General features: G+C 43.8%; 1 protein-coding gene across 4 annotated transcripts in view; it reads left to right on the forward strand.

Annotated features, from left to right (window-relative positions):
• ARHGAP32 (Rho GTPase activating protein 32) overlaps positions 1 to 23,487 on the forward strand; it is a 175,606-nt gene that overhangs the window by 21,043 nt on the left and 131,076 nt on the right. For 2 of the 4 annotated variants that reach the window (XM_052697071.1, XM_052697072.1), the window contains exon 1: positions 7,152 to 7,424. The exons of the other annotated variants lie outside the window; for them this stretch is intronic. The gene's annotated coding sequence lies outside the window, so the exon portion shown is untranslated. Of the gene's footprint in view, positions 1 to 7,151; positions 7,425 to 23,487 lie in introns of those variants that run through there. 4 annotated transcript variants of the gene reach the window in all.

The raw sequence follows: 23,487 nt of genomic DNA on the forward strand, positions 1-23,487 counted from the left end.
AGCAGCACTTCTAGAAGCTTGTTATGCTTTTGTCAGGTGTTGATTTCTTTAAGAAGGAAGGCCAATGTGACATGTCTATGTCAGAGCTTGGTACTGGCTTTTTCCAGTTTGTTTTGGTGTTACTCTTCCTGCCTGTAATGGGAAGCACAACAGCTGTACTTGCTTCACAGAGCAGAAATGGATGGTGATTGGAACAGGGTGGGAGAAGAATGAACTGATGGGAAGAAAAAACAGTTTTTTTGTGCATTCTCCAAAGCTGTGCAGTGTTGCAAATGCCAGGAAGTTACGTTTGGGCTTTCAGTGTGTTCTGTGAGTTAAAATCAGTGCTCTGTCACTGCTGTGCAGGGAATGTGCCCTTGCTGTCCTCAGGAGTTTGCAAAAGAAGCCCACTGCTTCAGAGTGAGAGCTCTGTGGGACCGTGTCCATCCTTTATGACTATCACACCCTCTGGGGGGAGATGGAGCAGTTCTATAAAGGGCTGCTCATTTCCATTTCAGGACAGGCCTCGCAAATAGGATGTGAGAGAAATTCCCCTGGGTCCTTTACAGCCTAATTCTGGTGAAGAGAATAGCCTTATTTTGCAGGCTTCCGTGGCCCTACAGGGTAAGGCTGACAGACTTCTCTGTAGGTTTATTCCTACCAGCCATCAGTGTGTCTGCACATCTTTGTTAGCCTTGGAAATAAACTTTTCCCATTGTTTAAAGGAAAGCCCTATGGAATGATGCTTTTCAAGCAGTGCTGTTGTGTAGGTGATAATAACACCTTAGATTATTAAAACCAGTTTGCTGTTTCCTTTCTCAGTCTCAATTGTGTGAAGTATTTCATCCCTAGACACCTTTTTATTTTCTGCTCAATAAACCAGCATAACACTGATCAGCTGAGCTGAACATGAAGCACCTCATTAAAAGTGGTGGTGAACTGAAGGTGAAGTTGGGGTGATTTTCTTTCCTTGATAAAGTGGTGCCTTTTCTTAAGGTGGTTATACTATTTCTGGCTTTGTTCTCTGAGAACTGTAAAGCAAAATTATTGCTGAAGAATTGAGGCATTTGCCCCCTAAATAATTAAAACTGAACCACATTTCAGAGGGTGTTTTAAAAATTAAATCCTTTTTTTTTTCCTACACTTATTTTTGTTAGAGAAGGTGACCACTCAGCCTTTGTGTGATGGCTGTGGGATGGACCGTAGTCATGTGCTAATTCTGGATGCTGGGCTAAGGAGTGAAACCACGTGTTTGGAGAGCTGGAGTGTGACAGAAGATGGCAGTTGCTTGTAACATTACTGTTAGAATTGGTGTTTTACTGAGTGCTGCTGGCAGTGCTGTGAGATAAGGGAGTTGTCTTCATTTGGGATGTGAAAGGGCAAAAGCATAGAGGGGGAAGAGCTGTATGCATTTGGAGTCATTGCATTTGGGACATGGAAATGCTCAGTGGAGATTTTTCTGAGCCAAACAATCTCATGGCTGCCATAGCACAGGGCTCCTTCAGCTGCAGCATGGGCTCTGCTTGGGTTTCTAGCAAGAATCATTTGGGTGTCATTATAATGCTGGTAATGAATGGAAACAAAGTGATTCCCACAGAATTTCTTCAGTTCTGAGTAATTGTTCCAAATAAAATATATTGTCTTTTTCAATCTGCCTCTGTTGGGAAGTGTAATTTTGGACATTTACTGCAGCACTTCATGATTCTGATTTTTTTTTTTTTGGCTGTTGTTGTTGGATTGAAGGGGACAGCACAGTGTGTGATGGATCCAGATTCATTTATTTTGATGTATGTTTCGACAGCTCAGCTCCAACTCTTCGGACTACGAAGCATCTCCAGTTGGGTTTGGATCTGTTGTAGTCGTGTGATTTGTTGGACTGTGGGGGTTGGCAGGCTTGGCGTCCTGCTGGCTGGAAGGAAAAGCTGCTGGTGATGCAGAATGAGGCAGGGGGTGGCAGAGGTGGAGGATTGCCCACCAATGGGCCAACAGCACCCAATGTGTTCTGAGGGTGCGGAGCCCCCCAGCCCTGCACTGGAGCCACTGATGGAGTGCAGCACTCCAGGCAGCTCATCCAAGGATGGACACGCAGCTGCAGTGTGCTGACAGCAGCACAAAGCAATAGTCTGAATCTTTTCAAATCACCTGAAATGTGGCTGGACAACCCAATGTCTTTAATAGCCATCTCTTTGCTACAGAAGGGCAGTGATTATTTTTGGCTCCTTGCTGTCATTGACCTTTGATACAAGAGAGAAACTACAGAAGAAGCATTCATAGTGTTAGTGTTGCTCTCTAAGTACAAAGACGGTTCCCCTCTACTTGTTTTTAGTGTAATGTAGAAGAATAGCTGCACACCTGGGAAGCTTTTATTAAAAAATGAGAAGCCCAGTAGCTGCAGGTAGTAGACTGAAGCTGTAGTAGAGAGGTTTACATGATATGCAAGACACTTATTTATTATCAAAGTGTGTGATTATTTACCAGGTGTTTTCCTGTGCTTAGCATGGGTTACAGTTGCGATGCCCTGCAGATGTCCTGTTGCTCTCAGCATAGAGCTAAAAGCTGCTACAGAGTTGCTGACTGTCTCAGTGCTATCAAATATGAAGATGGAAGACAAGACTTCTTTCTCTCTGTATGAAGGTTTATAGCATATGTTTTAAAAAGATGGGGAGCAGCAGCACTTTTCAGAATTGACTGAATGAACTGACCTCCTTTTCAAAAGGCAGCTTCATTATTTAATGCAAATTTCTTTCATTTCTTAGATAAAACACAGTCACCAGTTCCTTATAATACCTCTAATGAGGGCCAGATGTTTCTTTGCTACAAAACTGGGGCCATAATGCAGGAAGGCACATGCAGTGCAGCCCTTTGTAGCACAAGAGAAGTGTCTTGCCCAGACAACAGTTCTTCCAAGGCCTGAGCATGAACTTGCAGTGATAATTTGCAGGTGACATGCTAACAGGTAATTTTGATCCATTAGCCTTTATGCTGTCGTGCTTCGTTCAGTGGTGTGTTAAAAATACCCAAAGGAAGGAGAGAGACAGAAATAATTTGAAGTCGCTGAGCTGTGTGCTGTGGGACGTCGTGGGCTGGAAAAGGGGTTCTTGCATTACTGCTTATGGATGATGAGAGTGGATAAAGCTATAGCTGGGTCTGCAAAGAAAACAATCCCAACAGTGGTGGGTTTGTATTACTTGTTCTATGGGAATTTGTAATATCAGCTGGCCTCGTGCTGGCTAAAGCTGGCCTGTGACCGGGCAGGCAATTGTCACAGCAACTGAGAGTTGGGATGGCACTTGCATCTTGGTGTTGTGCAGCTGTGGAGGAAAGCAGATCGTACTGAAGTGCCTGATCTGGGTTAGGAGTAACCCGTGAGCAGGACAGATGCTGCTGGGCATCTCTTTGGACTTAGGTGAGTTCAAACTGTTCCTGTTTGGCCTCCCCTCTGCCAGCTGCTCTTGCATCTCCCTGTCTGCTCTCAGCTAATCCAGTGCAACTATTTCTGGAAATATGCAATGAACTGGTTCAGTGAGCAGCAAAAATAACCACTGTGGGGAAAGAAGGCGGGGGGCCTTAATTTTCAACCTGGTTTATTTCATTGCCTGGATTATCTTTGTGGCCGAGATAAGAAACTGCACCTCCATTGGGCATTTCTATAGAACAGGGTTGGTAATGTGTAGCTGTCTGACTGGGATAACGCATTTAGAAGGCTGTGATACTCCCACGTAGTGTGGTGGTATGGGCTGTGATGCAAACTGTTAGTCAATGGGAGCAATAGAAAAGAAGAATCCGTTCACACACACACACAGGAGGGCAGTTTGCTGCTGCCATGCTGAGCTCTGAGCTGCCTTTCCTTCCTGTGCTCAGTGCTGTTTGAGGGGCAGTTCTTTCTGGAGGTGTGCAGATGAGATGGAAGGGCTGTGATGAAAAGGAGCATCTCTGCATTTGTGGGTGCACAGAATGTAATCCTTCAGGTCTGCTTCTGAGAGTCACGCTGGCTTCTTGGCCCTCTTGCCAATTGTGAGGAAGCCGAAGTTATCTTTTGAATGAGATTCATCTCAAGTTAATGGTGGTTTCATTTAACATTACTGAAGTTATCAGAAACTCCTCAGAAAGCTGATCTGTGAGTGCCTGTAAGCCCTTCAGCACGGGATGAAATGCTCTCTGAGAAGACAGCTCTTTGTTTCCTTGGGTGTCTGGCTTGATGGAATGCATCAGCCTGACATTTCAGTCCCCAGATGCTTTCTGCATCATGTTGTCATCGTGCACTGCAGTCGTGCATTAAGCTTACTGCAGCCCTTGTAACACCAGGGGAGAAAAGTCAGAGCGCTGGAGCAGCGTGAGGGTTTGTTAAGGCTTGCATCTCAATGGCTGGGAGTTGCTGTGTCTTTCCAAGGGGAGGAGAGCAGGGTGGGCACTCAGAACTGGGAGGTGTTCAGCTCCAGAGATGGTTCCCACGGTGGACTGCTGTTTCCTTGTGTTCTCAGCAGGTTTTGAATGCTGTATTGGTGTTTTTTGATGAATGTTTTCTTTGAGTAACTTCCCCCAGCCTCTCCTTGCCTACCCCCAGAACAGGCTGTTTATTTTTGGAGGCACACCTGTATATGTAAGAGCTTGGAGGCATCAATATTGTCATAGTAACTGTAACAGCAGCACTGGCTTCCAGCCACAAGGTAGGGTGAATCACGGCCTGAATGTGGGTGTTTGGAAGTGACTTCACTTCTGAGCCTCCTGCAATTGAATGAAGTAGTATTTGTGTTTTGGTTTTTGTTGTTTTCCTCTCTTCTTTCCCCTGGGAGATATTCTGACTGTTGGAATTCCCTATGGATTCTTTTTTTTTTTTCTTTTTCACTTCTGCCATTTTATAGATAGGAAGAATGCTCTCAAATGCTGCTCTGCATCTGAGCAATAAATAGTGCTCTGCGTGATGAATGTTCCTGTTGGGTTTATTTCAGCATAGCTTTAAATTCAAAAATATGAAACCTGTACCATGGAGTTTTGAAATGCAGCAATTTGACTTAATTGTGGTTGAGTTTGAGAGCAGGTTTGGATACAGTGTGTGTGAATGTGGTCTCAGTGTAGGACAGAAGAATGTGATAATTGCAGATCAGGGTGTTTTAAGCACGGCTTCAGTTTCTATAAATTTTGTTGGTGCCTGTGCTGAAATAATGTGTTTATATATTGATTGAAAGTGATAGCTGAGCATGCATACCTCCATGCAAGTGTAGATGTGAGCAGTAAGACCACGTTCTGAGCATGTATGCTGATCATTATCCTGTGGAAGAGGCTTTCTGGTGCTGCTGCAAGTTCCACACCTGTGCTGTGATACCACTCTTGGGACATAATCAGCTTTAAACCCATTCTCCTCCTGTGTGCAAACAGAAATGCTGACATCACAGGTTCAGCTGGGCAGGAGATTAGCATGGGTGTTTCTTCTACCCAGCTATGTGGGAGAAACAAGAAATTGGGTACATGTAGGAGCAAAAATGTGCTGTTGGGGGGACTTGTTGTGGCCCAGTATTGGTTGGCTTTCCTGTTTCAGAATTGGTTTCAGCCCTCCCACCCACCTTATTTCAATAAAAGCAAAAGAACAAATTTGTTCAACACAGTTGTTTCATTGTATGCTGAGGCTCATCTGTTTGCAGTGTGTGCAACTGAGAGAGATTTGGTGTGGGGGAGAGAGGGGAAGGAAGCCTCTGCAGTCCTTGAGGGCTTTATGAGGCATCTCTCTGTACTCTGAGGTGCTCCAAAATGCTTTTTCTCTTCCATGAGCTGGTCTGTGAGGGTTTTTTGCCCACTTGCTCTTACATTAGTGTTTTTTCTGTTGTTTTTTTTTTTTTAAGAGTTTCTAGTATTCTGAACAAAATTATGTTTTGATGCTGGAGTGAGTATTCAGTTGTGAATTCTTCTGCTGTGTTCTGATCTGTCTTCTTTCTGACTGCACAGCTCATGGCAGAGCGTATTCACCCAGCACCTTTTTGGCCTCAGTGGATCTCTACTTGAGCACAAGGAATTCTATCATAGTACAGAACTAGAGCTTATGATGCACAGGTAAAGGTGCAGCAGGTGGTTGCACTCTGCTGACAGCAGAAAGTTACCCAGCATTGTCAGTGAGGCTGGAGTTTTGGGGTTCCTGAATGCATGTTCTTCCAGCTCTAAAATGGACTGAGCACTGGCGTAACACTGAGGAGTGTTATAGCAGAATGTTATTTTGATGCTGGAGAAAAGTGGCAGAATATAAACATTAATGTACTTCTATTGTTTGCCTGTTAGCCAGGTGGGAGCGAGGGTAGTCAATACTTTTATTATGAAAGTAAATATTGGAGCGTGAATTTAGCAAGGGACAGAAATTGTGACAGTTGCTTGTTCCTTCCTGCAAACTTTAGATATTTGATGAAGTTGTCTTGTTAAGTGCAAACAGAATATCAAACAGCCTGGTTAGAAGAGGGCTCTTTGAAATATCTAACTGTGAAATCAAGGCGAAGAATGAGCTGTGCTTTGTCCCTTGGTAGCCAGTTTCAACAGCGTAGCAGCTGTGATGGATGTAGCTTTATGCAGACAAGTTCTTCTGCTAAGCTTTGTTTTTCTTTATCTCTGAGGCTAACTGTTTAGAATCCACTCGATTCAGCTGTTCAGAACCTGAATGTGAAGCTTTTCAAACTTACTTGCTTTTGTAGAGCCAAAGCAAGAGCAACAATAGCAAAAACCCTTTTGAAAAGCAGGTTAGAGATGCTTGTGACCTGATTGCACTACTTAAACTGGGGACTGCGGGGCTCTTTCCATGCTAATTCTGGGTAAAACTGCTACCTTTGCTTAAGCCCTATCTGCACAGGGAGCTTACCTGATCTTTCTCCCTTGTGTTGAATCTTGAAGCTTTTTCTAGCAATGTTCAGTCACTGGACCAATCCATTGGGGTTAGGAACCACCCCCTTTGGTGGGACTCATTGCCCTAAGTGCACACTGAAGTTGAATGCTTGCCTCTGGCCTTCCTCTGCAGCTGGTGCAGACGAATAAGCACCTCTGAGGGTGAGGAATATGACCTGTCTTTAATGCTTGCCTTAAGGTAAAATTAATTCCTCCCTCCAGCCCCCAGTAGTGGTGTCAAGTCATTTTTCCCCCAGTGACTATAAATGTAATCTGGAGTCGAGTACATTGCCCTTACATTTTTTGCCACAAACAGCAATAAATGTGTAACTCAAAAGGAAAAAAATAAAATCATCCTGGTAGCTGAGAGCACTGCTCACAGGTGTAGAGAAACTGCTGGGTGGTGGCTGAGGTGGTGATTGAGCACCTGGAGAAAGGCAGCCCAGGGAGCTCAGGCTAAGTGCTTCCACCTGTGCTGCCCACTCAGAGCTCATATAAAGGCCAACCGTTGCAGCAGAGCATCCCTTGGGGCTGGGTTGCTTTGGGGGAGGAGTGCAGCATGGCTGGAGGTCCCCTTCATCAGCCGGGTGAGTTCAACTCTTCTTTCTGTGTGTGGCTGTTGGCCTCCATGTGAGTGCATAGCCTGTGTTGCAGGAGCCTGTTGGAACTGATTTTGCTTCTTTGTGAGAAATATATGTATATATTCAAATTCAGTGCATGCAGAATTTGAGTTCTGGAAAGTCTGCAGGATGTTGTAGCTAATCAATGCTTAATTTTCTCCTGTCTCTTTTATCTGATATTGAGCTCTGGAAGGTTCTTTTCCCTTCCTGAGACAATTTGGTGAGGCTATGAGGGTTGGGATTGGATTGAAACTGTTGGTGCAGCTGCTGTCTTGTAAACTGAGCTTGTTGATAGGTCTGATTTAAACAGATGAAATATGTACAATAACAAAGTATAGTCATTAGGGATACTGGTTTTTCTCTCCTTTATGGCATTCTGTGCTGTGTACCTGCTGTGTGTCAGCACCTCTGAGCTTCTTTTGTCTGATGGGAGTGTGCTGTGAGAGCAGAAGGTGGGGACTGCAGCTCACTTTGGGTCTGTTTTGGCTTTGCAGAAGGTCACCAGGCAGGCTCTGCAGTGAGCCAAGCTGCCAAAAGCAGCTTGCCATCATTGAGTCATATGGAAGGCTTATAAAATGGCCGAGCTTGGTGCTGTTCCCTTTGTGGATCACAAATAGTTCTATAGCATTACAAGGTTAACGATGGGATCACAACTTTCTTGTCATTAATTTTCTATGTTGGTGGGATGTGTTTGTAGCATCAGTATTTATCTTGAATTTTGGGTACAAAGAAGTTGGATTTCTGAGATTGGGGTGTTATCTTTGGTACTGTTTTAAGCTGAAGTATCTGAATTCTCTGGGGCTGAAGTTGATACTCTTGCTGCTGTGGAGCAGTGCATCTCAGCTGTGTTTGACCTCAGTGCTTTTACAGCATCTGTTCCACAGTTTGGAAAGTCATATTTTCCTTTGGCTTTATAGCCTCCATCTAAATGGCTTCCTCTATTCCAAAGAATAAATAGGAGTGTTTCAGCCACTCGATCCATCAGGTAGATACAGGTACTGAAACCCCCGTGCATCAGGGAGTCATCAGTTTGAGAGCTCAGCTGATCTATTTCATTAGGAATAGCTCTTCAGTAGTGACAAGCCCAAACAAGTGCAATATTGCTGCTTATCCATGTGTGTAGTGAGTGATTATTTATTTCCTTTTATTCTCCAGCCACAAGTTCAGTTATGTGGTGAGAGTGGCTGGCGTTTTATTTGGGAGAGAAAAAAACAAAGCGTGATGCTTGTTGAAAACCACACAATCAGTTTGAATATCACAAAGAAAAAAACTAACTAGGTTTTTTTTTTTCAAAAGGAAGCCTTTCTGGGGCCCTGCCTTGTTTCAGTGCCACCTGCTCTGGTGAGGCTGCTGCTGCATGGCCTCAGCTGCTGCATAGCACATCAATCACTGTTGCATAGAGAAGCAGACAGCTGAAAACTTGATTGGACTTCAGTGAAGGAATAGGTTTTAAGTGTTGTCTTGATTAGAAAGCACCTTCCCTTGGTTCGGGTAAGGAGGTTTAGGCTTTGGTCAGCTCTTGGTGGCAAAGCTGTGTGGTGTTTCAAGCTGAGCTTGAATGCCAAGAAATCTTGTTAATTAGTGACTAACTTAGCATTTACACCAGGATCAAAGCTCCTACTATAGAGGGCTGAGATCCTCGTTCTGTTGTTAACGATGATTCTTATTGAGTGGTGTTATTCTTTCCTGAATAAAGCCCACAACAAGCTGTGTTAATGGGACTTTGAGCATTGCTCATTTCTGCCCTTCTCCTTGTGAGTTCATGATGCTAGTGCTGAGAAACAGCTGCCACCAAAGCAGTGGCAATTGAGAGCCAGAGAAGAGGCGTGGATTTCTTCTGAAGCATTTGTGTTACTGCTCCTTGTTCCCTGTATGTCCTCACGTTCTTTATTTCTTTGGGACAAACTTGTGATGGACAAATGTTGCAGTGATGCTATTCAGGCAGGCCGTGTTCACTGCTGTGCTCTGCAGTGGGAGCAGATGGAGAGCTGCTGCAGGAGGGATCTGCTCTGCAGCCTGGCTGTTTCATGTCCCTGCAAGGGCAGAGGGGTTGCTGGATGGGAAATAGGACACATCTGGGGCCATGCAGCTGTTCCTGCCTGGTGCTGTCTCTCACCTGACTCTTCAGCTTGTCTGCTCTTGCACTGTGTAGGAAGTTAACATATGTAAAACAACACAGCTTTGTGCCTTTTTGTGCACGTCCTCTGTCGCTTCATGGCACATCAGAGTGCATTTGCTGGCTGGCAGCACCCTCAGAGCTAAGCTGGAGAAGATGCTTTGGAGCCCAAACCTGTTGTTCTGTGCTGCAGAGCTGCTGTTTTATACATCCGTGCTGGAAACCTGGGTTGTATTTGTGTCTGTGGGGGTTCTCCATAGCTTTGTGATTATTTTAACTGGCTGTTGTCTTTGCAAGGTCTGTCTCTTAAATATCCTGCAAGTTGGAAGTTGCACATGCCTTTGCTGTTCATCTGCTGTGATGCTAGGAACTTAATTTCCTATGAGTAAAACCACTCTCCTTAATTACAGTAAAATTTTCTTGGAAGATAAACGCAAAATGGGTGCAATAGAAATCTTTGGGAGGCAAGAAGCCATTCTGTCTGGGCTGTAGGAATGACAGCTATGCAGGGCAAGTAAATACTTGCAAGTACTCCTAACTCTGTTTTCACATTATCAGCAACTCTTTCTGTTCTTTCAGACTTCACTTTATCTCAGCTTTAAGTCAGAGTAGTGTTTTACTCCTTTTTCATCTCTCCTCGAATTGTTGCCTCATCTATTGCTTGTTATTTCCATTCCCACCCCTTTCCATCCTTTGCCTTGGGTTTTTTTGTTTGTTTGTTTTTTAGCTTGCTGGATGGCCCTGCAAATTATCAAGCTTACTTTTCATTAGAAGTCATTGCAGCTCGGTTCCCAGCCAGACTTTGCAGTATTAGTCAGGAAAACCTTTGGCAAGAGCCTGACTCTGAATTTTGAGGCAGATATGGCCATCTGCATAGAGGGAGTGTGTTGGAGTGAAACCAGTGGTTTTCATGAACTTGCTGATGCGGATAAGGGCACTGGGAGGCATTTTTGCCTTTCTTAAGGTTGCGTGCATTGATTCCTTACTCCTTAAGCTGCTGTTGCTTTCTTTGTTTGAATTTTATTTCACTGGTAATTTTACAACAGGAGCATGCAAAGCACTGAGCTGTCACTGGGGTGGCAGATTGGTGACAAGAGGACGAGTATCAGTTTGGAGATGTGCAGCATGTGAAGCTGTAGTTTAAGTCCTCATAGATTTTCTTCTCATTTTCTTGGTGATGCTACAAAGGGATTTTGTGATAGTTCACCTTCATAGAGGAAAATTTGTGAGTGAAGAAGCCTGAAGGCACTACAAAGTGTGTGTCTGTGTAGGGTTTGAGAAACTGGTTTTGTTTTTTTCATAATGCTGTGTGCAAAGGGTTAAGGATGGGTTCCAAAGCAAAACCAGATTCTGGGCTGTAAGTAGGATCTGCCTTCATGCTAAGAAAACAAATGATGTATTTTGTGTTTTCATTGAATGGGAAATTGACATTTTTTCAGACTGCAAAATCACACTTTGTCCTTGTGCTGTGGGTTGAGTGTCCTAAAAGCCTCTGCAAAATGCTTAGTGTTCTATTGGAAATGCAGTAATCTGGAGGAATAATACATAGACTCAATTGATACTTGATGTGTTTTGTTTTTTTTTTTAACATCAGAAATTGTCCTGTTGGTTTTTTTTTTTTTCTTTTTAATGTAAAGCACTAAATAGGAATCCACACAAATTGCAGTTAATTATAGTCAAATCAGATTGAGTCCTAAAATAGGTCACATGCCATTTGAAACAAAATGCACTGCAAATTATTAAATCTGCTTGGTTGAACCTGACATACATCCTGAGGTGTAGCATCCTTCCCTAGCTGCTGCTATTCCACTTTGTTTCTTGGATGCCATGTTGAGTCTGCTCTGTAGATGAGATACTTCCTTTTAAATGGAAATTTAATATTTAAGTTCATTTGGTTTCTTTGGAAATTCTTGCAGCTGAAAAAATATCACGGAGCCTTCTTGCTCTTTGAATGCACTGGTTTACTGTGGCTGAGAGCAGCTAGCCTTGAACTTCCTTGTCCCTTCATTTTGTACCTATTCTGACTTTGCAAGGACCTTCCTTCCCCACCCTGTGAGCTGCTTGGTGACTCAGCAGGATGCTATTAACCCTCTTCCAGCCCCATTGATGCCAGCTAGGAAAGCGTTGCTTTTGTTGGTAGGCGTTGCGCAGTCTTGGCTTCCTGTTGTGTTTAATAGGAATCGTTGCTTTGTACTGTCTTTTAAATGGTTCTAAATGTTACAGAATAAATTACCTTAAAACAGCTTCACCAGTGACCTTGAGTGAAAATCATCTCCAGCAGTGCAGCATCTGCATATGTATTGACTTAAGGTTCAGCTGCTCTGCATCAACTATTGTTTCTCATATCTGCACGTATGCCCCTAATGAGAACTAGTTGTTTTAATTGCATGGTATGCATCTATGTACTCCTGCAGCTTTATTGCAGTAGGTACGAGTAAAATTGCCTGCCAATCAAAATTGCAGATCTAAAAGGCTGGTCTGGTTCTCATCCCAGATGTATCTGCAGCAAGTAGGAAGAGTTCTGTGTTTCTCTTGCCTCTTTCCCATTCACAAACTTGGGAACTCTGTAAACCCACCTGTCTCTCTCCATCACCAACCCCAGTTTGTCTGATCATTGGTAAGAGAGCATCATCAGAACAGCCTCCATGTTCAGGTAAGCCTTAAAAAAGACCAAACAAAAACCCCAGCTGTCCTCAGTGAGTGCTGCAGCCCTCATATTGCTCCTGCTGGATCGCTGCTAAGTGTTGGAGGTATGCAGGCAGTTCTGTTGACCTGGTTTTGGCACTAGTGTAAGGAGGCGCATCTGACTTTGTTGAGCTTCCAGCAGTTCTCTGTTACAGAGGAAGAGGCTGTTTGTTAGCTCTCAGACCACAGCTTTATCCCTGAAACTGAATCCTTTCCTAAGAAGTCCTTATCAGTACAGCTCGAGGTGCAGGAACCTGAGGAAGATACACCCTGTGCAGCAATCAGTCTTTAATTAGCAGCTGATATGAATGTGGTATGGAACGTGAGGCCTTGTGAACTGGCTGCAGAGGGTTGAATTCCTCTGTTATTCCTCTCAGACCACAGCAGTATGCTCTTGGTGTTCTTTGTATGTGCAGGCACATGGCAAGCAGTAGTTGGCAGGTATTGATCTGTCTCAGAACAGGTTGGGCTGTAAGTGAAATGAACAGTGCTGTTTGCCTTTAAATGAAAGTAAAACACTGGGGAATTGTTCTTGTTTTACTTCAGCCTGGCCAAATGGTTTAGAAAATTAATCCACTACAAATTGTATTTGTTTTTTCTTGGCTGACGTAGCTCGAAACGGAGAACACTTCACTTATCCAACAGAGCTATGAGGGCTAGATTCTGGAAGGTGCTGTCCTTGCTGACTGGCTTCCATTGTTCTCTCTCTCTTTCCAGCAGTGCCTTCCTAATTGATCATAATTCTAATGAGCTGAGCTTGGAGAAAAGGGAAGGGTTGAGCTGTTACATTTTCCTTGCCATACGACCCAGTTAACTTAATGAGATGGCGAATGTCATTCTCTTAAAGCTTCAGAAATGACTGATAAGGCTTCCCACCCTCGAGCAGGTCAGGTTCTGGGGTCTCATACTTCTAAGCTGTGTATTTGGTTTAGCAGAATCTCTGAGGAAAGAAAAGCAATGTGAAACACTTTAGATTTAAATAGCTGGCTGTGTAAAGCCTGTTAAGGCTTGCAAGAGGAGGGCAAAACTTTGTATTCCGTGTTTAGAGGTAAGACAAGAAGCCAGTCCTGCAAATTATTTCTTCTTGTCATTGCTTTCATGTGGAGGATTCTGTAGGAGCTGCTGTCCGGCATTTCCCTCTCCATCTGTTCTATTCCCTGATGCTGCTCTTTGTCCTGACTTTGTCACAGAAACGAGTTTTGCAGGGAGTGCAGTCTTAGAAAATGGCACTTTATGAAGCAACTTGTACAAGAGAAATGCTCTTTGTAAAAAGAAATCATTGGTAGCTTTTAGCTCTATGAAAACACATCCTAACGCTCCCAGTGGGTTCCTTTCTCTGTGAAGTAATGTAGAGGATTAGTCAGCATCATCTAATTAGGCAGCAGCAAAGCAGAAGTTTTGTTTAGCCTGCTCTGCCCTGATTCAGTTTCCATTCATGGGATTTGCCCATTGAAACCAAATGCAATAAGGACATTACTGATGGCATTTGAGATGTCAGTCTGAGATGTGGCTTGCTTACAGGAGTTGTGCACCTGGAGGAGGAAATTCTGGGCTTTTTTTCATACCCTCGCAGTCTTCCCTGTGTTCTCTGTTCATCTCTGGTGCAGACTGGTTTCTTAATAGCTGTAATTCCACTCCATCCTGAAACTGAGGGAAATAAAAGTTGCTGGAGGACCATTCCTTCCCACTCCTATTAGTCAGTGCTGTTTTGGTATCTGTATAGGATTGTCTTGTGATCCAGTGGTGTGGCTGAATGCCCTAAAAAATAGCTCCCAGTGATTGTGGGGTTGGTAATGAGAGAGTGCATCCCAGCCTGTAGGGCAGGCTGGTGGAGCAGGCTCAGGATCCAGGAAAGCCATCTTACAGCAGGACAGGGATCAGGAGAAACGGACTGTAAGAGGTTTGTTGTGGCCATTTACTTCATGCAGGCATTTCAGCGCATGCTTAATTGCAAGTGGACTGATGTGCTGAGCAGCTCTGTGTGCCTTTGGCCCTCACCAAGGAATGCTGACACTTTGGTTAAGGTTGCATGAGAGGACAAGCTGGGCTGTACTTCATTTGCAGTGTTTCACATAAGATTGCTTACAGCTGAGGAGTTTGGGAGGGACATCTCTTTCCTGCATAGAGGATGGGTACTCTACAGCTTTTTTTGGTTTAGGTGTTGCAGAAGGGCTGAATCTGGAGAGGCTGTTCCTCTGCTTTCCCTTGGATCACCATCTGCAGCACTTTGCAGATCAGAGCCCATTGCTCCTTCACTTTAGACAGGAGATCTCTGGGGATGCATCTACCCAACTTCTCAGCCGTGCTTTGCTGCCTTTCCCCCCCACAAGCCCAAGGAATGCCCTCCATGTAGCAATAAAAGCAACGTAATGATGGGATTACAGTCAAACAAAAAACCCAACAATGTATTTAACTACTCAGACCGTTGAAGGTACCTATGAAATTATGGTCTGCATTGCAGACGAGGTCTTGGATTTTCTAATTTGTGATGATGTTGCAGTGTTATGCATATGGCAGTGTCACATGGAATCAGGATGAGAATTTCTGCTCTGCTGGTTCTATTCATGCTCACCTGAGACCCCCACATAATTTTTTGGATGTTCTGAACCCTGAGAATTGCACTGACCTGTCAGACTGGAATGGATTTGTCACAGTTTCAGGATGAGGTTTAGGGAAGGATCTTATTTATGCACTGTTTTTCCTTTGTTATTATCTCTAATTTTATTGAAGAGAAAGTGGATGGGCTGCATTGTCTCGGAGGCAGTTCTAAGGTGAGTCACATTCATATAAATAGAACTGCTGAGCACGATGGATAAGCTGCGCTGTGCAGAGGACAAAAATGCTTTGGAGGAAGGAAAGCCTCCTTAAAACGATCACATAATTGTAAATGCCTGTCCTCTAAGGCTGCTACCAAGGGTACCTACCGTGTTTTTTCCTTTCCCTCTTACCTCTCCTTCAGGTGCAGATTGATTTTAAGCTAATTTATGCAGTTGTTAGACCACTGGGTTCAGCAGAAAGAAAATGCACGGGTGGGGACAGCTGTGATATGGGTCTGAGTGCTGCACAGTGCTGCTGTGTGATGCAACTGCAAGCATTGCCCACCCCTTGCTGGGACTGTTCCTTCATTTATTTGCTTTTCTTTCATTCATGATAAATTTAACATTCAATTTTTTCTTTTTGATTTCCAAGCATTTGCAGCTTAGGTAGGACATGGCAGCAGCGCTTGACTTGGTTGCGCATCATCTACAAAGCAGATTTCTGGAAGTATTTGGTGCCATTTCTGGTTGATGTTATTCAAGGAGGAAGGGGCTTTCCTTTTGCACTGAAGTGTAGGATGATGGCAGAGCTCAGCTGCCAGGAGATATTTGGACCCTCCAAAGCATAGGAAGGCCATGGTTGTCAAAATGGAGCTGAGTTTGCCCTTTGTGAGGATGCAAACTGCTTTATGGCTCCCAACATATTCACGATGGTATCTGGCCAGGTGAAATTCTATGGTGCTGGAACCTGTGTAATTCTTGATGCAGCTCTAAGCCTTTGTGCTCTGTTTGTCACTCAGTCTATATTTCAGTCATCTGGAATATATATTGGTAAGAAGAAAGCTGGTTCTTATGGAAAAAGGATGATTGAGGACAGTGGATATCTGATACCAGAGCTAGATCTGCGTTTCTGCCAAGAGCTTAAATACAGCATTCGATATTCAGAATATTACTGGTACTAATAATTCAGGGAAACTTGAGGTTTTTCATGTTTCAAATATTTTCTGTTTCTGTGAAAACGAAGCTGTCCAAGGAAGCTGGATGAGTAACTGCTGGTTTGTGTCCAGCACTGAAATCTATTTCCTCTCCTGGGCACTGAGGATAGAAGGCACCTCTGCCCCACTGCCCCATGGCTACGAATGGGGTGATGCTGCATCTGATCTATTCGAGCTGCAGTTTGCCTCTTCTTTCCCCATCTGCTTTCCTTCCCTTCTGTACCATCCTGGCTGTTGTTTATGGCTCCTCAGAGCCTGTAAGCTTGTTTGGCTCAACAATCTGAGCAGAGGAGGAGCAGAGATTTTCCTTTGACTCGTTTTCACAATGGAGAAGTACACAATTTCTGGTGGTTTTTTTGTTGCTGATGGTGATGATATGTATTTAAGTAGGCCAGCACTATTATGCAAGTTAAGATCCTGAAATAATTTTGCTTTGATTAGCTGCAAAATTGAAAAACTATATGCAGAGGAGAAAGCGAGGGAATGTATACTGAGGTCTCTGTAGAATACTGAAGTAATATGTCTGTATACTCCAATGCCACATAATGCAAGGACCTGCACATATGGAAATGAAATTACTACCTCCATAATATGCAATTTAGTGTTTTATGCCTCATTTTATTGGATTCTTATTTTTTGTTTGGCTCAGAGTTAATGAAACTCGTGCTTTAAAGAAATCTTTCAAACTTGCATTTGAATGCATATATTCAGTAGATGTGTTCTGTTATTGCAGCAGCCTTTCTATAAACAAGTGCTGGGAGAAGAACAATGTTGGTTTTTTCCTTTTGGAAATTGTTGAAGACTTTTTGAAGTAAGAATGTTCCCGCACCTCTTCCTTAATCTCCTGTTTGCTTTCACTTCTGTAGGATTATTGTGGTGCTCAGCAATGATAAAAATGTATGGAATTTTATGGAATGTAATTTGAAAATGTGTGTCATTTATTAAAGGCATACATTGTGATGGACCCAGGGCAGATTTTTTTTCTTAAAGGAGATCACTGCTGGCTTAAAGCATTCTACAGGATTCCTTTCTTAAAAGACCCGACCCTGTTAAGTGCTTGATATCTCTTCTAAATGGACTGAGCCACAAGGAGAATGGAACCTTTCCAACATCAAATGTGGGTTTTGCTTTTGCTGTCAATATGAGTAATTTTGTCATATAAATGTGGCCTCTTTGGTTTTTATGGTAGCAATAATTTCTCCATTCTCCTGAAGCATTGCAGAGTCTTTTTCTGGCAACTTTCTCCTTTTCATCTTTAACTACAGAAACCCTTCTTATACATTCAGAAACTTGGATTTTGTCTCATAGTTACCGCCTTCATATTTCTGATTTCTTAAAAGCATTCTTTCCAGGTTTCCCAATAGAAATAAATGTAAAGGATGTTGGATCTTCACTGCCTTGTGACTGGCTCTAATTCTCAAGTCATCTCCCACAGCTGGCTGCTTCTCTGGGTAGGAAAGGAATGGTTGGAATGGTTTGGGATTAAGAAGCCATCAGCCCCACCTTTCCTGCCAGCCTGTGCTGTGTGTGAGCTCAGCCCAGCCCATAGGTGATGGTTTTCTTGACTACTGGGTGCATGTCGTGTATTTAGGGAGAAGCCCACAGCTCTGGCCGAGCTCAGCAGTCTGCCTATCAAAACTGTAATCACATCTTAAGCTTCTCTAATGCTCCTGTCACATTTGAACAATGGAAACATTCATAGAGTGTTAACATGTTCCACTTAAAGCAGATCCTGAGCTCTTCTCAGGTGCAAACCCGAACTCCAACTTGCAATTAAGACCCATTATTTCCTGTTATTACTTGTTAGCTCAGATTACCTGAATCTCTCTTGAACATGAGAATGCAGCTACTCTACAAGAGCTGACTTTCAGTTGTGAGCGGGGGTTAAGAGTGCTTTAATAAGTGGGAGAAGAGCAGCACAGCTGACCAGTGGGCAGGCAGGGGGATCCTGTTCAAGTATGAGAGCTGGAGGCCTGCAGGAAGCCACTGCTGTACCTTAGTCAGAGTAATTGCCTAATTACCTGGTGTTCTGCCAAGCTCATGGGGTACCAATGCCAGAAACTGTGCAACAGTCCCACAAAAGCTCTTCGAAGGCTGTGGTGCATTTCCTAGCCTGTCTGCTGGTTGGAACGGGAAGATCCTCAGAGATATGCTAAAGCAGCTCACACGCATCACAAGATACCTGGAGAAAAGGGCAGCACACTTTTTGCATGAGAACCATCCTGTACCTCGTGTCTGGCCAAAGAGGATGTGCGAATCTTAAAGGTTTCATCAACGATTAGAGCCAGCATAAGTCTTGGTGAGCTGGAGCAGAGCAGTGTGCAGCAGTGGGTAGGTGGGGCAGAGGAGAGTTGGACACAGACTCTGAGCTGCTGAAGTCACCTAAGGCTCTCCTGCATCTCTGGTGCAGAGTCCTGTGTCAAATACTATTGGGAAAGGAGGGGTAATTTGCATCTTTCTGTCTGTAGATTCATTATTCTAGCTTGTGAGCATAGGATTTGTGCATGTCTTCATGCATCTTCCTGAAGAAAGACACTGCCTGGCACAAGTTTGAGTGAAAGGCTTTCTTGCCAGCTGTAAGAATGCAGTGCTTTCACTGTGATCTGAAGTGTGCTTTTGTGCATTGTTCTGGTGCAGGGTTTGGCACTGAAGCCACAACTTGAATAAAAGTTCTGTGTTGACTTTTGAGGTAAAAAGAACTGACTTTCAGTTGCAGAAATGGTGTCAAATGTTATTTCAGGAGTGTTTGTGGAGATGACATTTTTGTCATGTTTTTGAAAGCATCAAATGTATGGGATGTGTTTACAGCATAGGAACTTTATCAGGATTGTCTGCAGCCCCTTTTTTCCTCTTCCTCCTGTGCACAATAGTAATGTTATTACAAGCAGCTTTTATTTGACTATTGATTATTTATGTGCTTCATCTGCATTGCAAGCAGTGTATTGGAATTGATTGAAATCAGGTTCTGAAACTCCAAATTTGAGCCCTTTTGCAGAGGCACCAGTGATGGTTCACTTCACCATTACAGCTGAAATTGTCAGATGCATCCAAGTAATAATCTGTGCAGGGCTTCCTGGAGATTCATCTCTTAGGAGTTCTCAGTATTTGTTTCCTTATTGGAAATACAAGCATATTTAACACTTGTATAATAGTGTAACACATACCTCAGTTATATTTATAAACATCTTTGATAATGTGTCCCTGATTGGGCAGCCATCTCTTCCTTATGGGGGTATTGGGACAGTGGTTATATTCCAGCCTGGGTTTTGATATGCAGCTCTCTTTGTGTTGGTACAGCACTTAGCACAGCAGGGGCTTCTATCCTGTTTTGTAGAAGCATTGTGAAATTACTGCACCTGGCTCTTCAATTGGATTCCACAGTTTGTCCTCCAGCAAACACAAAAGGAACATGAGGTTCTGCCTCGGTGACTTTTTATTGCCCAGCCTTTCAGTTTCATGCAGTAAATGTCCATTCTGCATGTTCAGGTTTTAGGGTGTATTTATTTCGGGGGGTGAGAGATGGGACAAGGCCATTTTTCAGCTAGCTCTTCCTATTTATATTCAGAGAGCAGACTCCAGATCCTTATTGTGGCAAACATACACTCATTTCATAAAAATACTCATCTATAAATATTGATTATGAGAACTTCTTTGCACTAAATTGCAGCCTGTCTGTGCCAGGGGGTGACTCACCTCCTCCTGCATGGCAGTTGTCACCCAGAAGTCTGGCACTCCTGTTTCTTTTTATAGTTTCCATTTGACACAGTGAATTTCTTTTTTCCCTTCCCTCGTCTTATAGAAGTGGGGAGTCTTGGGACATCATAAAACCACATTTGGGTCTGTAAGGCTTAGAAATGACAGCCTGCTCCTCATTGTAACAAATAGGATGCTGCATCTTCATGTCCACCTGTGTGGTTGGACAAATAGGCAGAACAAATGACTCCAAACTATCGGTGCCCTTTATGCTTTGCTGGGAGCACATCTAGGCCTGGCCTTCAGGAAAATGCTGCTTTCTCATCTAGGGGGTTACAAAGGAAATAAACAGCAGCGCTGTTCTCCTTTGTTCTTTTAGCTGTATTTGTAGTCCACAACAGTGGAGCATGTTTACTGCCTTCTCTGTTTGGTAGCTGGAACTTTCTTGCCCTGAAAGGTCCAGGGTCAGCTTCGGGTTGTTGGACCCAGCTTGAGTGTTTGAAGATATTGCAGAAGATGTAACAGGCAACAATAAACATCATGGATGGGAAAGGAGGGGTGGTAATTGTAGGAATCTCAGCTTTCTGCTGAGTGAAGGAAGTCGAGAGTGTGCTGAGTGCTCTGTGTGTTCTGTGTTGCACAGATGCAGAATAGCTCCTACCCATCACCAGCAATGCCTGCTGCAGAGTGCTGCACCTGGGAAGAGCCAGCCCTGCTGCAGAGGTGTGAGCACACAGACAAAGTGTGCGACTCCTTCCAGCTCTGCCATTCCCCATCAGTTATAAGTGCTGGGAAAGGTGCTTTAGATCAACTTCAGTTTGTGCTGCATTTCATTTACTTCTGGATAGGAGAATGTTTATAAACGGTAACTTGTGGTGATGGGAGGGACGGCGTCTGTTTGCTTTCTAACTGCTGGTTTTAGACCTTGTGTGCTCATTAAATTGCTGAAATCTAATGAGGATATAACTCTTTATCCTCCTGGGGCTTCTTCCATTTGATCTGCTGAGCTCTTCACTGTTGTGTTTATGGTAGAGGGAGTCCTGTGGTAGTGGCTGTGCTCCTGGATGTGGGGATGAATGACCACAGCGTTACTCCAAGATGATTTTTTGAAGGGAAGTTCTCAATGTATCTTCCAACTCATTTTTCCTGAGCGTGTAACAGCCCCTTCTACTCCTTTTCACATCAAACCAACGCTGTTTGCTCAGTGCTGTAGATGTTGAGCCTGGAAATTGTGGAGGTAATGACCTTTTCCAAATGTCCTTCTTTCCAGGCTCCAAGTTCTCTTGGTGCAGCATGCATCTGAGCTGCTTAGCTGTTTTCCATGCAAAACAAATGAAAATTTTGCTAAAAAATTCCCCAAGTGCTTCCTCGGTTTTGTCTTATTTTCTTGCGGTGCTTCTTAGGTTTATTACAGCTTTATATGATTAGATTATACACATAAGAAAAGCAATTAACGAGAATCTGTTTAAGAATGGGTTGCGATGAGAGAAAATGAGATGTCTTTCATCTCCCTTTTCATTTGAGGAGAAAGGAGATGACACTTCTATGTTCAAAACAGCCGTTTTATTTCCATTTAGGTCTTTTATGTGTTAAAATAAATTACAACACCACCACCTTGCTGCAGTGGCATTGATGCAGAATGCAGCTTTGGTGGGCAAGGCTCCATGCAGGCTCTGAGGCTGCCATGCTGCACTGGCCTGGCCTCGTTAGCCCTTAATTGCTCATCCCTGAAGCAGCATATGTTCTTCTCTGGGGGAGTGTGGAGAACCCAGCATGGTGCTGTTCATCCATGCTCTGGAGGACTGTGCACTCATCTTTGGTGATTTGGGTTATTGTTCTTCTTCTGTTATCCCCTATTTATTTTTTTTCACAATGAAGATATTGGCAATATCCTTTATTAGCGAGATGCTATGAAACATTGGGATGTCGAGTGTGAAAAATGGAGGTATAACCACATTGGAGTGATAGGTTAGAACTGAGAGAGTGTACAGATAGGGGTATCCAAATGGCTCTCATTGCACACTGTATCCCAACAGGCCTGTTTCAGAGAGGATTATTCAGAATGGGAGGGAATCAGGGTTGTGGAAAGAGCAATGACAGAGGACAGAGATTGTCCTCTCTCTCTCCTTGCTGCTCTCTTGGGGAATATTTTAATTGAAAGCTTTTATCCAGGAGGATACTGAGGTGGGATAAATAGGGACAGAATCATTACCACTCTGTATTCCTGTGTGTCAAATCATAGCTGGCTAATATAAGAAGCAGAGCAGCCTGTTAGCTTTGTGCCTGGGGAAAACAAGCCCTTGGTGTGACTGTGTTTAGGTAGGGGTGTCTGGTGGGGTGGCTTATCCAAGACTGGAGGAACAACACGACTTGTGTGTGGTAACTGCTGTGCTTGCTTTTCTCTCTCCTCTCTCTGTTCTGCCTCTCTCTCAGTAATTTGTCTTGTGTCTTCTCCAGGCTTGGGAGGAATAGGTTTTCAAGTGATGCTGATTGTCTATTTCTACAAAGCTGATTTCTGAAGATGTCAATATTAAATGCAGCTTGGTTTTTCTTTCGTAACATGAAGCTCTCTGTTTCCATGTCGAAGATGCATTTGAGGAGCACGTATCTCAAATGCACGCTCCCCTTTCTTCCCTCCCCTCCCCCCTTGTTTTCCTCTCCCTGGAGGGCAGCTGGCAGAGGTACAGCACTGCAATCCAAGCAGGTGGATTGCACAGGGCCTGCACCCCATACAAGCACAGACTTGTGCTGCATGGCAGCCTGCTCAGGCTGCTGGATGGAGGAAGAGCAGCACTGTGGGAATGCTGCCCTTCCTCGTGCTTTAGTCTGCTCCACCAGGCTGGGTTTCTCTTCACCTGGGAACCAGGTTTCTCTAACCATATGTTGCAGGAAGTGTCCATTTCTTCTGGCAAGTGTTGCAACAGAGAAAATTAGGGCTCCTGACCTAATTTTTTTTTTATAAAATGTTGCACAGAATTCAGGTGAAGGATACAAAGGTTACAAAGGTTTTCAGCTCGGCAGGCTGTGATTACGTCCAGTTCTTCACTGCCCCAGCACTGTGTGCAGTTGTCACAAATTAACCTTGCTGTGTGGGGGCTTTGCACTGATACAACACCTGCACTGCCTGCTGGCCTCATCTATGTGTTCTGCTTTGTTGGGCATCTCTAGCAATAGTTTTGTGAAATGTTTAATTATCTTGTCTTGTATTTTAAATCCTCACTTAAAAAGGAAAAAAAATTTGGCTTGGTTGTAGATGCTCTGTTCCCAACATGAGGAGGAGGCTTTCCCCTGCATCTCCATCGCTCTCTTGCAGTTCCCACCCAAGATGTATGCAGGATTGGCCGCTTTCATTGAGACCCCAAATTTTCCCCTCTTTTCTTTCCCCACTTACGCATATAAACCTTTCAATTTGTTTATAGAGAAATCAGAATTTATCTTCAGTAGATTAATCAGTCATCAAAAGAACAAGGTGCATACCAAGGAATGCAGCCCAGCAGTGACTGTCATGGAGGTACTAACACATAGCTGTGTAAATGGCCTTTGAAGATGATTAATTGTGGAGGTGTGCAGTTGTGGCAATAGTGCTTTAAATAGAGCCTTGAGCGCAGTTCTTGTACAGGAGAATGTGCAGGAATGCAAACTCCTTTTGGACAGGGATTAGAAGATGTTTACTGCAGCCTGCTCAGCATCTCTGTTTTCTGCCTGGGGAAGGCATGGTGTGAACCAGCCCTTCAGAGGGCTTCAACTTCAACCACGCAAAAGGAGTGTTTGATGTGGTGAAAGGT

The sequence above is a fragment of the Tympanuchus pallidicinctus genome, unplaced genomic scaffold (genome assembly GCF_026119805.1).
Source record: "Tympanuchus pallidicinctus isolate F22 unplaced genomic scaffold, pur_lepc_1.0 scaffold30, whole genome shotgun sequence".
Classification (NCBI taxonomy): Eukaryota; Metazoa; Chordata; class Aves; order Galliformes; family Phasianidae; genus Tympanuchus; species Tympanuchus pallidicinctus.